Source organism: Panthera pardus, unplaced genomic scaffold (genome assembly GCF_024362965.1).
Source record: "Panthera pardus isolate Hobbes unplaced genomic scaffold, ASM2436296v1 HiC_scaffold_15, whole genome shotgun sequence".
NCBI lineage: Eukaryota > Metazoa > Chordata > Mammalia > Carnivora > Felidae > Panthera > Panthera pardus.
Genome location: NW_026526710.1, coordinates 37684584 through 37698427, shown reverse-complemented (window position 1 = coordinate 37698427; position 13844 = coordinate 37684584). Strand labels below are relative to the sequence as shown.

Genomic DNA, 13844 nt, shown 5'->3' with positions numbered 1-13844 from the left:
GGAAAAAAACTTAAAATTTTTTTTCAAATTTATTTTTAATGTTTTTATTTATTTTTGAGAGAGAGAGAGACAGAGCATGAACATGGGAGGGGCAGAGAGAGAGGGAGACACAGAATCTGAAGCAGGCTCGCTCATCAGACTGAGCCACCCAGGTGCCCCTAAAAAAATTTTTTTTTAATGTTTATTTTTGAGTGAGAGAGAGACAGACAGACAGACACACACACACACACACACACACACACACACACACAGAGTGTAAGCAGGGGAGGGGCAGAGAGAGGGGGAGACACGAATCCAAAGCAGGCTCCAGGCTTTGACTGAGCCACTCAGGCACCCCATGGACAAAAACTTTATCAGTAGGCTTTCCATTCATTGTGAAACTTTCTGTGCCCCCTCCCCCACCATTACTTATATCCTTCCTTTAGGAAAATTATGAACTCCTAATTAGCACTTAATAGTTACCCAAAATTTGAAAATAAGAAGCAACAGTTTGCATTTGCAATAAAGACCATTTCAGGTTAATGGCAATTTTTGCTTGTATGCAAGAAATAAATATACTGAAATCTGTCATTCATACTGTGAACAAAACAAGGGAGAAAATATTCCTAGAACCAGTGATTCATAGTTATTTTTGTTGGGGTGAAAAACCATCTCTTGAGAAGTACAATGGTTCAATGAACAAATGTCATAGTGCATGGGATGACATAAGCCATACTCGTAGCTGAATGGAGGAAGAAAAAGAGTTTTTTTTTTTTACAAGGCCAGTTTTGATGCAATTGAAATATTACATTTAAAAAACCCTACTCATTGTTGATGAGTAATCTGATTTTGATGATGGTCCTTTGTTTGAGATACATATATTCTGACAACTTTCCACCCCCAAATAGAATGTTTGAAGCTTTCTATTATCCTTTATTAATGTTTTCTGTATTATTCCCACACCTTGGGCTACTTCTAAGTGCCACATCCAATTTTAGCTACCGGAATGTCTTGTGAGCCTTTCTCCCAGGGGCAGTTTTTGGGGTGTGTATATTGAATCAGAGAATGTTAGGGGTGGACATGGCTTTAAAGACCACCTAATCCCTTATTTTACAGATGGAAGATTCAATCTTGAGAAATTTGGTCACATCTGATAGGTCATGGAGCTCCAACTAAAACTCAGAGAAGAGAAGGTATGAGAGAATTTGTTTTTATGACGAATTTACTGGGATGGCCATGGAACACACCTTATTTGATTTTAGTCCCCAAGTAACCCTTTGTCATGGGCAAATCTTTATTTTTAGATGAAGAGATTAGGGCTAGAAAAGTAAAGAATAGCAGTCTAGGTCTGAGTTTGCTGACTTTTCACTCACTCGCTTACTCACTCATATCTGTTGAGAGGCCATCTGTGTCACACACTGTGCTAGGGATACGGAGGTGTGCAAACATAGGTGGATTCCAGGCTCAATTTGTTTATGGTTTAGCTGCAGAGATAGATATCATCTAAATAATCATACAAAAAGATGTAAAATTACCCATGAAGGCTCTGAAGGATAGGACAAGTCTTTTGCTCCATATTGTGATACAAAAGCAGGGGCGCCTGGGTGGCTCAGTTGGTTAAGAGTCCAGCTTCATTGCCACGTAGTATTCCATTGTGTACTACGTGGCAATGAGAAAAAATGAAATATGGCCTTTTGTAGCAACATGGATGGAACTGGAGAGTGTGATGCTAAGTGAAATAAGCCATACAGAGAAAGACAGATACCATATGGTTTCACTCTTATGTGGATCCTGAGAAACATAACAGAAACCCATGGGGGAGGGGAAGGAAAAAAAAAAAAAAAAAGAGGTTAGAGTGGGAGAGAGCCAAAGCATTAGAGACTGTTAAAAACTGAGAACAAACTGAGGGTTGATGGGGGGTGGGAGGGAGGGCAGGGTGGGTGATGGGTATTGAGGAGGGCACCTTTTGGGATGAGCACTGGGTGTTGTATGGAAACCAATTTGACAGTAAATTTCATATATTAAAAAATAAAAAAAAAAGAAATTTTATTTAAAAAAAAAAAAAAAAAAAAAAAAGAGTCCAGCTTCAGCTTAGGTCATGATCTCGCTGTTTGTGAGTTTGAGCCCTGCATCGGGCTCTGTGCAGACAGCTCAGAGCCTGGAGCCTGCTTCAGATTCTTTGTATCCCTCCCTCTCTGCCCTTTCCCCACTTGTGGTCTCTCTCTCAAAAATAAATAAACATTGGAAAAAAATGTGATACAAAAGCAGAGCAGAGCCTTTTCCCATGAATGTGGTCCTGGCAGCGGCTTGGCTAACCAAGTGCCAACCTCTTAGACAGCCAGGTTGGGGAAGAAGCTGGATTAGTTTGTAGGATGACAACACATGGCCTAGGTGCTACCCTTTGATTAACTTCTCTGGGACCTCATGGTCTTGCTTTCATGTGGCTTCCTCTAGTGATTTTTCTGTCATAGTTTTAGCAATAGCTGTGTCAATTTTTTTTCAACTGTAAAAAAGATTTGCTTTGTGAAGTTGTGCTTAGAAGGTACAGCTTGCATTGCTTTCTCCCAACCACACTTTTTGAATCTTGGTAAAACGCCATGGAAATTGACTGTGACATTGGTGGTGACTTTTCCTTACTATGAACTGTGATCTTAAAGAAATAAGTCACCTTGCTTATTTATGAGTGAATAATCCATCCGTCCATCCATCCATCCATCCATCCATCCATCCATCCCCTCTTCTATCTATTTCTCTTTAGTGGTTTTTCCTTGTTTCTGATGCAGAATTCTAAGGAAGGTTTTGTCAGTGGTTATGATGACTTTGTAAAATTTTGCTTTCTTATAAGACAGAACCAAAAGGAAATACGGAAAAGGAAATGATTTTGTTTTGACAGAATAGAACCTTAAATGAATGTTGTCTTTTTGATATCCACTGTTGTCATTATAAAGTTTGTATAACACACTTTTGTTTTTTCTCTTTTGATCTTTCCAGATATATTTTCTTGCAAATATGTGCATACATACACTTACTCATTTTTATGAAAATGAAATCATACTCTGTAAACATTTTTGTGGCCCTTTTTGCTTTTAGAAATATAAAATAAGCATTTTAAGTTAATAAAGCTCTTCATAATAGTTTTAATGGCTGCACAGTATCCCATTGTAAGAACGTGCCATAATTTACTCCATTTAATTAATTCAATTAATCTCCTTTTTTGGGGTATACTTTAGAATTTCTCCATTCTTAGAAACTTTGATGCAATGAACATTCTTGCATGGTTACTTTGTGCACCTGGTCATTAATTTCCTTACAATAGATTTCTAGAAGTGGAATTTGCTATATGAAAGGCTTTTGATATAGTTGGCCAAACAGTTCTTTTTCAAAAGTTGAACCAATTTATCCTCCCATCAGTAGAGCGTGAGGATATCTGTCTCTCTAGTGATTTTCTGTCATAAGTCACTAAGCAATGCCAGTGAACATTTTTTACCATTGAAAACTTTTCCATTATTGACTGGATGCTTTTCTTGTTTTGTCAATTGCCTGTCTGTATACTTTGGCTGATATTCAACTGAAGTGTCTGTCTTTTTTTTTTTTTTAATTTTTTAAAATTAAAAAAAATTTGTTTTAATGTTTATTTATTATTGAGAGAGAGACAGAGCATGAGTGGGGGAGGAGCAGAGAGAGAAAGGGAGACACAGAATCTGAAGCAGGCTCCAGGCTCTGAGCTGTCAGCACAGAGCCCGATGCGGGGCTCGAACCCATGAACCGTGAGATCATGACCTGAGCTGAAGTCAGACGCTCAACTGACTGAGCCACCCAGGTGCCCCTCTATCTTATTTTTTTTTAAAGTCCCTTTGCATAGAAAGGACATTTTCCCAGTTTATCATTTATATTTTAACTATGATAATGATGTCTTTTGATTACAAAATTATAACACTTTGGTATAATCAACTTTATTTACTTCTTCCTTTGTAGTTGTTGTTATGCCCCAAGTTCATATAATTATTCCACATTTTTGTTCTAGTGCTTTATTTTAAAAGATTTATATCTGCTTGGAAACTATTTTGGAATATGGTGTGTATTAGAAATATGATCTTTGTTCTAAAGTAATTAAAATAAATACTTAGATCCATTTCTTGGGCTTTTAATATTGGTCATTGATCTGTCTGCAGGGGAAGGCACCAATATTACATTGTTTAGATTAGTATGTTTTTACTATTTTTTAATTGTTACACTATGCAAAATGTGCATAACATAAAATTTATCATTTTAACCATTTTAAATGTGCAACTAAATGGTGTCAGCTACATTAACAATGTTGTGCAACTATATCATTATCCATTTCCACAACTTCTCCACCATCTCAAATAGAAGGTCTGTACTCATTAAACAATAATTTCTTGTTCCCCTCCCTTTAGCCCCTGGTAACCTCTATTCTACTTTCTGTCTCTATGAATTTGCCTGTTCTAGGTACCTAAAACTGGAATCGTACAACGTTAGTCCTTCTGTGTCTGGCTTCTTTCACTTAGCAGAATGTTTTCAAGGTTCATCTATATGTAGCATGTATCAAAATCTCATTCCTGGGGTCCCTGGGTGGCTCAGTCGGTTGAGTGTCCCACTTGGGATCATGATCCCCCTGTTTAGGGGGTTTGAGCTCCGTGTCAGGCTCTGCTGACAGCTCAGAACCTGGAGCTTTGGATTCTGTCTTCCTCTCTCTCTGCCCCTCCCCTGCTCATACTCTGTTTCTCTCTCAAAAATAAATAAAACATTTTAAAAAATTAAAAAAAAATTTCGTTCCTTTTACAATTGAATAATATTCTGTTATATGTATATACTACATGTTTTTAATCCATTCATCTGCTGATATTTGGGTTGTTTCTCCCTTAGGCTATTGTGAATAATGCTGTGATGAACACTGTTATAAAAATATCTATAATGTAGTTTTATAATTCCCTTTAATATATTACAGTGTGTATTTCCATTCATTATTCTTCTCCTTAAAATTTTTCCTTAGATATCCTGCATGTTTACTTTTGCTGCTAAATGTGAAGATAATTTGATTTGCTTTTAAACCTCTAATCTCAAGTGCTTTTGGAATTTTATTTTGGATCATATTGAATTTATACATTAATTTTGACAAAGTCGATATTGTGATATTTAGAGTTCTCAATCAAATATTATGGCTTGCTTCTCTTAAATAATGATGCCCCCGGTAGAGTTTTGAACATACTAGGATAGCTCTTCTGCATTTTTTGTTAAGACTATTCTTAGGTATTTTACAGTTTCTGTAGTTATTTTTATGGAATAGTTTGCATTTTATTTTCTACTGCTTATTGCTGGTACACAGAAATTCTTCTACATTAACTTTTGTTACCAGGTGCATACTTGAATAACATGTATATTATAAACGTTAAACTGTTAGTTAATGGTTTAAATTGATAGTGTGCTTGGCTTCCTCTCTGCATGGACTGTTTTTATGTTTACCAGATACATATTTAACAGGAAAAAAATTTGTTTTCAAAGATTGAATTGTTGCTGTGTATCCATATTATAGGGAACAGTGGCCTTTATCTTAAAGGCAGACAGCTCTTTTCTTTAGGAAAACTCTTAGTAGATCTTTTGGTCATGGAAATCCTAGATAAGTGAAGGATTAAAAACTGTTCTGCCCAGGGGCGCCTGGGTGGCTCAGTCGGTTAAGCGTCCGACTTCGGCTCAGGTCATGATCTCACGGTCGGTCCGTCGGGCTCTGTGCTGACAGCTCAGAGCCTGGAGCCTGTTTCAGATTCTGTGTCTCCCTCTCTCTCTCTCTGCCCCTTCCCTGTTCATGCTCTGTCTCTCTCTGTCTCAAAAATAAATAAACATTAAAAAAAAATTAAAAAAAACTGTTCTGCCCAATAAAATAACAGGAACATTCATGGATTCTTCTGCCATTTGAATAGAAGGGAGTGGGGAACTGAAGGATGAAAAGAGAAGAAACCACAGGGAGTAATAATAGCCTCAGTGGGGAGAGGGGTCCCATGACAATATCGCTGCTAAGAAATTCTCCGTAGAGATGGCTGAGGAACAGTGATGTCTAGTAATGAATTGTAGGTTGGCTCCTGTTCTGTGCCTTATTGTGATTTGTTAAGAATTTAGTGTAGTAATAAAAAATTTATGGGAAAGCCAAAGGATCACAAAATGATTGCCATTGAAAGATACTTTACTCACAATTCTCAAGAGGAGTGGACATGCCATACCATGGGGTGTGCCACACGAGGAAGCACAAGGGTTGTCATGAGGCAGAGGGAGGGGGAAGAAATGTGGGCCAAAGTTTATTGTGGTTTCTTCAGAAAGGAACTATCAAGGCAGAATAAGCAGGTTTTGGATTGGCTAGTTGGAGTAATTTCACCAGGCTCCAGGGCATAAGGGCTGTTCATGTTGTCTGGGGTGATTAGGGCAGGTGGATAGTGGCCAGAGTAAGGAGGTGATTGGGGGTGTGGACTCTGGATTGTTTGGTTAGTATTTGAAAAGGAGCCCCCAAGAGAAGGACTCCTCTCAAGGAGACAGGGGTGGTGAAGCAGTGGAGGCTAAGTCAAGGTGACTCAAACATATTAGTAGGTTGTTCAGAACAAGGCATGTCCAACATATGCATGGAGGACAGATACTAAAGGCATCAAATTTATGGGGCGCCTGGGTGGCTCAGTCCATTAAGTGTCCAACTTAGGCTCAGGTCATGATCTCGCGGTTTGTGAGTTCAAGCCCTGCATTGGGCTCTGTGCTGACAGCTCAGACCCTGGAGCCTGCTTGGGATTCTGTCTCTCCCTCTCTGTCTGCCCCTCCCCTGCTCACACTGTCTCTCTCTGTCTCTGAATAATAAATAAATGTTTAAAAAAATTAAGCATCAAGTTTATAGAACCTAGAAACATGGTTAATACATGGTCCTTCTCAGTTTTTCAAAGCCTTCAGTAAAGTTCTATCTTATGATAATGGTACTTTGAGGAATCAATGAAACAAGAGCTATTTTCTATGTTGAAGATGTTGCTATAGGAGGTGAATAGAGTAGAAAATCAGAATGAGAGGTGACCAGGAGAAACATGAGCAATCCCCCCAAGAATTCTCAGAAACACTGAGGAGGGCTGTAGACATCATGTTGGATGGAGGCTCAAGTCAACTTTTAGAAGATAAATACTTTAAAGAGGCTGGAGGAGTTGAAAACACTAATGGCAAGCCCTTGGGTTATGTAGTAGACATTTTAAGTTTTAGAGGTTAGGGAATGGTTTGAGGGCTGGTTTGTTTCCAGAAAAGGGCTCCCTTATATAGGGGAGCAAAATATGCTACTGCAAAATATGTTTCATTGGCATATAGATTATTTTAGGCTGGTTATTTTTAAGAAACAAAAGACCCAGGGAGAACCTTTGACCTTCCACTTAGCTGCATGAAAGTATCTAGATAGAAGTCCTGGAAGTCCTGCTCCAGGAAAGGAGCTGTCACAATAGATGAGTACCTTATAATATGAACTAGGTATGGCAGACAGGGAACATTGAGTGAAGTATCTCCCAATATTAAAGACAGAAGTCATAGTAAAAGAAATGAATACTATGTGTTCTCCTTAAATTGGCCACAGCACATCTGGTCCAATTATGCATCTTTAATACTACCACATGTTCACTGAGAGAACTACTTTTTCTTTAACCAACTCTACTGGTTGCGTTCTTATCTATCATGTAGTGTAAAGTCAGGTCAACTTAGAATGATAGAAGTAGTGCTTTTATAATAAATGTCAGGGCAGTTTTCTAGTATTTATTGTTAAAACTTATGTTTTTCATATATATATATTTCATGTATATTTTATATTTTCATATTATCACACATATATATTTGTATATTCATATATTTCATATATCATATTTTTCACATATATATTTTTAAAATCCGGTTAGTTAACATATATTGTAATAATGATGTCAGGAATAGAATTTAGTGATTTATCACTTACATACAACATCCAGTGCTCATCCCAACAAGTGCCCTCCTTAATGCCCATCATCCATTTAGCCCATTCCCCCCACCCAACACCCCTCCAGCAGCCCTCACTTTGTTCTCTGTATTCAAGAAGCTCTTATGGTTTGTCTCCCTCTCTGTTTTTATCTTATTTTTGCTTCCTTTACCCTATGTTCATCTGTTTTGTTTCTTAAATTCCACATATGAGTGATATCATATGATATTTGTCTTTCTCTGACTGACTTATTCCACTTAGTATAATACACTCTAGTTCCATAAACTTACAATTTTTCTTTACATCCAAATGAAGTTAAGGACTCATTAAAAAATTTTTTTTTAACGTTTATTTATTATTGAGAGACAGAGAAAAACAGAGTGTGAGCAAGGTAGGGGTAGAGAGAGGGGGACACACAGAATCTGAAGTAGGCTCCAGGCTCTGACCTGTCAGTACAGAGCCCGACACGGGGCTCGAATTCACAAACTGCGAGATCATGACCTGAGCGGAAGTTGGTCGCCTAAACAACTGAACCACCCAGGTGCCCCACCTTTAAAAAAAATTTTTTTTAACGTTAAGGACTCATTTTTTACTCTTGTTTCTAAGAGTGTGGATGACATCAGAAAATCTTATTCTTTTCTGTTCTGAGTGGAAGTGAGGAAATAAGATTACCAAAAAAGATTTTTATCTTGAAGTTATTGAGAAGTTTTCTGAATAGTTCAAAGGAGAAATAAAAATCACATAATGATAAAATGAAAGCTTGCTTGACATTTTTCTTAAAATTTTAACAAGAGGTAATTTGATAACTTATTGCTGGCTAACATCTGCCCAGGGACCATGAATTACAAGTAATTTCACTGGTAAAATGATATCTACAGGGAATAAAACAAAGCTGTCTATAAGGGTTTCATAAGACACATTTCAGGAGCCTTCATTTATCTGCTTATTTATCTTAAGTTGTAGGAAAAGGTGTTGTATAATAATTTGTCTGGTCTCTGCCCAGCTTCCTGGATGGAGATCTTAAATCCTTGGAATTTTCCCAGGGACAAAAGTGTCTGTTATTCATGGTGGCCCCCTCAGACTCTCAGACCATGCCTGAGTTTATACCAATGAGATGACTCATGGTAGGCCCATAGATGGTTTCTGGGTGGGGGCTGGTCATAATGGAAAGACTAACCATGTGACTAGAGGATTAGAGGGTTGCAGCTTTTTTTTTTTTTTTGTTTTTTTTGTTAAAAGAGGGTTGGAGCTTTGAATCAGGTGATATTAGCTCAACCACTGGGGAGGGAAGAAGGGCTGGAGATTGAATTCAATTACATGTCCAATGACTCTATAAATCATGTCTAAATAATGAAACCCCAATAAAAACTCTAGACACCAAGGTTAAATAAACTTCTCAGTTGGTGAGCACATCAGTGTGAAAATAGAAGGTGATGTGTCCTCATTCTGCAGGGAGAATCATGGAAGTTCTATGTTTGGAACCTTCCCAGGCCTCACCCTACAGGTATCTTCCTTCATCTGGTCTTGATTTTCATCCTTTGTAATAAAACAATAATCATAAATACAGTGCTTTCTTGAGTCCTGTGAGTCTTTCTATCAAATTATTAAATGTGAGGGAGTAGTGGGAACCTCTGAATTTTTAGTCAGATGGACAGGAGTTTGAATGGCCTGGGAACTCCAGAGTTTGTAGCTGGTGTCTGAAGTGAAGAGACTCTTTTTTTTTTTTTTTTTTTTTTTACATTTATCTATTATTGGAGAGTCAGAGCGTGAGCAGGGGAGGGGCAGAGGGAGAGGGAGACACAGAATCTGAAGCAGGCTCCAGGCTCTGAGCTGTTAGCACAGAGCCCAACGCAGGGCTCAAACTCACTAACTGCAAGATCATGACCCGAGCTGAAGTCGGACGCTTAACCCACTGAACCACCCAGGCGCCCCTCTGAGGTGAAGAGACTCTTGAGAAGGACTGTGATCTCTACCTGTGAAGTCTGTGTTAACTCTAGGCTGTTGGATAGTTAGTATCAAAATTGCATTGCAGAAGCAGTTCAGGTGGATGTAAGAAGAGTGTCCTTGCTTGGTAAGGTAATTAGACACTGGAATTGGCTACCCACTGAATAGGCAAACATCTGTCTTGTTTGAAGTGTTGTCTTGGCTAGATCTAAGAGATATGGGCTAATTATAGTTTATCATGAATTTTTACCCAGCTGTGTGGTTCTGATATCTTACAGCCAGCTTTTTTTGGAGGGGGGGCTAGCACAGTTAAAAATTTTACCATTTTTTCGCTGTTAAATAACGATTTTAATAAAGATTCAGTATCTAAGATTGGTAATACATTTATGAAATTATGTTGAATAAACATTTGAATATCTCTATAATAGAAAGAGGTCTCTCCAATAATTTTGAAAGGATCATAAAGGTTGATAAAGCACTTATTAAAAAACACCATGTGGTAGAGTAGAAATCTGGTTTGTGATCTTAAACATGACAAAGTTGTCTCAGAGCTGCTATTTACATATAAATTTCCCTGATATTTGCCAGTAGTTCTTATAATGGAAAATGTCCTTCAAACATATAGACCTTCTAACAAAAAATTTAAAGAAATCTCATGATTTGAGTATTTGGACATTCAAATAAGAAAACAATCACACAGTTATTTTGGACCCAAAATAAAGAACCAAAGAGCATCTGTATTAATTGTATTAATCTGTATTCATTGTTGGGTAATAAGGAAATTACCACAAATATTTTCCAAGTCCTAAAACCCTAATGTTGGGCTACAAATCCTCACAAAAATTGCAACATGAAATATTTGTTTAGTATGCTTAAGTAATGGATAAATACAAAGCACTAAAGAACTGCAAGAACCATGGAAAACACAGAATCTCTAGAGATTGCCATGAGTGCTAAACCAGGTCTACACAAATATATGAAGTAAGTGAAGTTGGTCTTATGTTCCATTTCAGGATCCTGTCGTCTCTGAAAGTATCTTCCCCCCTCTTTGGTTTCCCAATGCTATTATGCCAGGCAGACCAGAACCTCCTACTCAGCCTTTATTCTCAACTCCAGAACAAGTCTCCTCCCTTTCCCCATCAAGAATAGCTCCCAGTTATCACATTATGAAGTTCTGATAAACTTACTCTGCCTTAGCAGTTACTGATAAGTGTAAAACATTGTTCCTCCCTCAGTCTCATATAGTGTGAGTTGAACTGTGGCAGGAAAATTTTCCTTTTTCTTTACCTGATGTATTTCCTCAATCCCACCATTAACCTAGTTCTTAGGGTTTTGAAGTTTTTTGATCTTTGATAGAACTCTCTTAAAATATAGTTTAAAATGCTACCAGCCAAAGTCAGCTAGTAGAAGAGGTGGATATAGAGTGAGGGGTAAAGGCTGGAGGTTGGGGTTTTCGGGGGCTTATAAGAAAGTTTAACCATAGGGTCTTAGAAGAGCTCTGGAAGAAGATGCAGAAGGCTGCCTTGTAGGGTGGAATTAATTTATAAAACTTTAATTTTACAGTTTAGACATAGCTATTAAAGGAGATCTGGAGAAAAATATACACACAACTTTGTGACTGCTTCATCCACCTTGAGGAAGGGGATCTTGGTCAGAGACTTAGAAATGGAAAAGTGGATCAAGTCAGTGTGTGATTCAGGAGGCAATGAAACACAAGGGGAAAAGTACAGACTGGTTCTAGTCTCACATTTGTAATGGGGCAGCCATATGAACTTGGTTCAGTCATTAACCTTCCTGAGTAAGTATCTTCCAGGGTGACATATGAGAGTCAGACAGGATGACTGATTTCTGAGGCATAATCTGGCTCACATTCTCATCCAGACACCCACTTTCTGATAATCTTGAATATATTGAATGTGATTCACATCTTCTTTGTAAGAAGAAAGACTAATACAACAATAGGTTGTAATCCCTCATTTCTTAAAAAATCCCTTATCTCTGCCTTCTGTTGTTAGTCACCATCCTCTCCAAGGGTCACCATACTTAGTGCATATCATCTTCTACTTGGATGATGACTTTTTTCTTAAACCTTTCAAATTCCACTTGTTATTTTTGGTTTTAAATTCAGGAGTATAGCTTCCGTGGGACTTTGGTCGTAGGTAGGGAGATTGTAGGCAGCAGGGGATCCTGGCAATAAGGTCGGAAGCAAGACTTAAATAGTAGAGATGAGTTTGGCGTTGATCTTGAGACTAGATCATGTGATAATCTTGCCTTAGAAGTAAGCAGCAAGTACCGGCGCTCCTGGGTGGCTCAGTCAGTTAAGCATCAGGCTTCAGCCAAGGTTATGATCTCGTGATTCAAGCCCCTTGTGGGGCTCTGTGCTGATAGTTCAGAGCCTGGAGCCTGCTTTGGATTCTGTGTCTCCCTCTCTCTGTCTGCCCCTCCTCTGCTCACACTTTGTCTCTCTCTCTCTCTCTCTCTCTCTCTCAAAAAATAAACATTAAAAAAAAAGTAAACAGCAAGTAACAATTTAGGAACAAGCATTGAGTCAGAAGTGCAGAAGCAAAAACAATATCCATAGATCAAGGTACCTCTAAACCACAGAAAACATAATCCCAGGTGCAACAGGACCCAGAGTTTTGGCTTTTCATGGCATGGCCAAGATGATGTTTAAAGGCTGCTGCTGTGTAAAAACTCATCACTCTGGGTAGATTTTGTTCCACTGGACTTTAAGTAGAATTATAGACCAGATATAATGGATATGTGTTTGTGTGGGAAGAAGCAGTGAGTGGTCAGTGACTGATATAAGAGGTCAACCACTGCTGAATACTTAGATGTTAAAATATCTTCAAAATAATCTTGGATAGGTGATTATTTTATCATAACTATCTTACATTATTTAATCTGTTAAGATTATGTCAACTGAGACTTTCAAATTTTGCCTAATTTGATTAGGGAACTTACATTATCCCTTGTTATCTCATTAACTCTCACAATAATCCCATGAGATAGGTATGGGGAATGAGACAAACGAGTTTCAAAAAGGTTAAGTAACTTGTATAAGACCAATTACAGAGAACATAATGGGCCTAGAATTCAAATATAAATCTGTCAGATAACATAAAACCCAAGCAAGCCTTACTACTGTATGTACCATGGTCAACATGGAACAATAAAGCGTTTTCTGTTAGAATATTCTAACTATAGTGGCATGAATGCCAGAACCAAGGTTCCTCTACCTTCACTTTTTTGCCCAAACTCTCAACATTATATTGGTGAAATTTTGTTACTTTTGGAAAAGAGTGATAACGACAAAATAAAAATAATCTGTATATAAAAATATAGAGTTGCCTTTATAGAGACTGTAGATTAGCAAGAAAAGTCTCTGAATACTGTGCATATATTATTCCCACATTCAAGTGGATGAGCTAGTGGGAAAAATAAATTTTCCAGTGATAGCCAAGCATAGAGTTAATTACTGGTTAAAAAAAAAAAAAAGGTCCCAGTGTCCTGCCTCCCCTCCCTGGGCTGCATGTATGTGTGTGTGGTGTGTGTGTGTGTGTGTGTGCATGAGCATGTGCATGTAATGACATTATACTCCAGGTAGGCTAGGAGTGAGTGAGTCCATCCCTTCCCAAATAAGGCCTGGAGAGAAATCCAAGCTCCATAGAGAAGTGCCTCCCAAAGTGTGGTGTGGCAGTGGCAAATGCCCATGAGGAAGGTCTGGGCAGAGAGTGCCTGAGGCTGCCCCCAGAGTCACCTGTGGACCAGAGGAGTGTAGAAGAGCATTAGAAAGTTTCCCATGCTCTCAAGAGAGGGTTAGGATTGGCTGAGAAAAGGCTGTTGGATCAGAAGTGGTCTCTAGACATGAATGAGGGAAAGTCATGATGAAAGGAAGCAGTCAGCAGATGTAGCATAGACCATTTGAATGAGAAACCACAGCTGG

The 13844-nt window shown here is 38.2% G+C and overlaps 1 protein-coding gene across 1 annotated transcript in view; it reads left to right on the top strand.

Annotated features, from left to right (window-relative positions):
• The window catches only part of ADCYAP1 (adenylate cyclase activating polypeptide 1), a 74657-nt gene that overhangs the window by 36852 nt on the left and 23961 nt on the right, over positions 1–13844 (top strand). The window contains exon 3 of the mRNA XM_019418349.2: positions 1096–1172. The gene's annotated coding sequence lies outside the window, so the exon portion shown is untranslated. The remainder of the gene's footprint in view (positions 1–1095; positions 1173–13844) is intronic.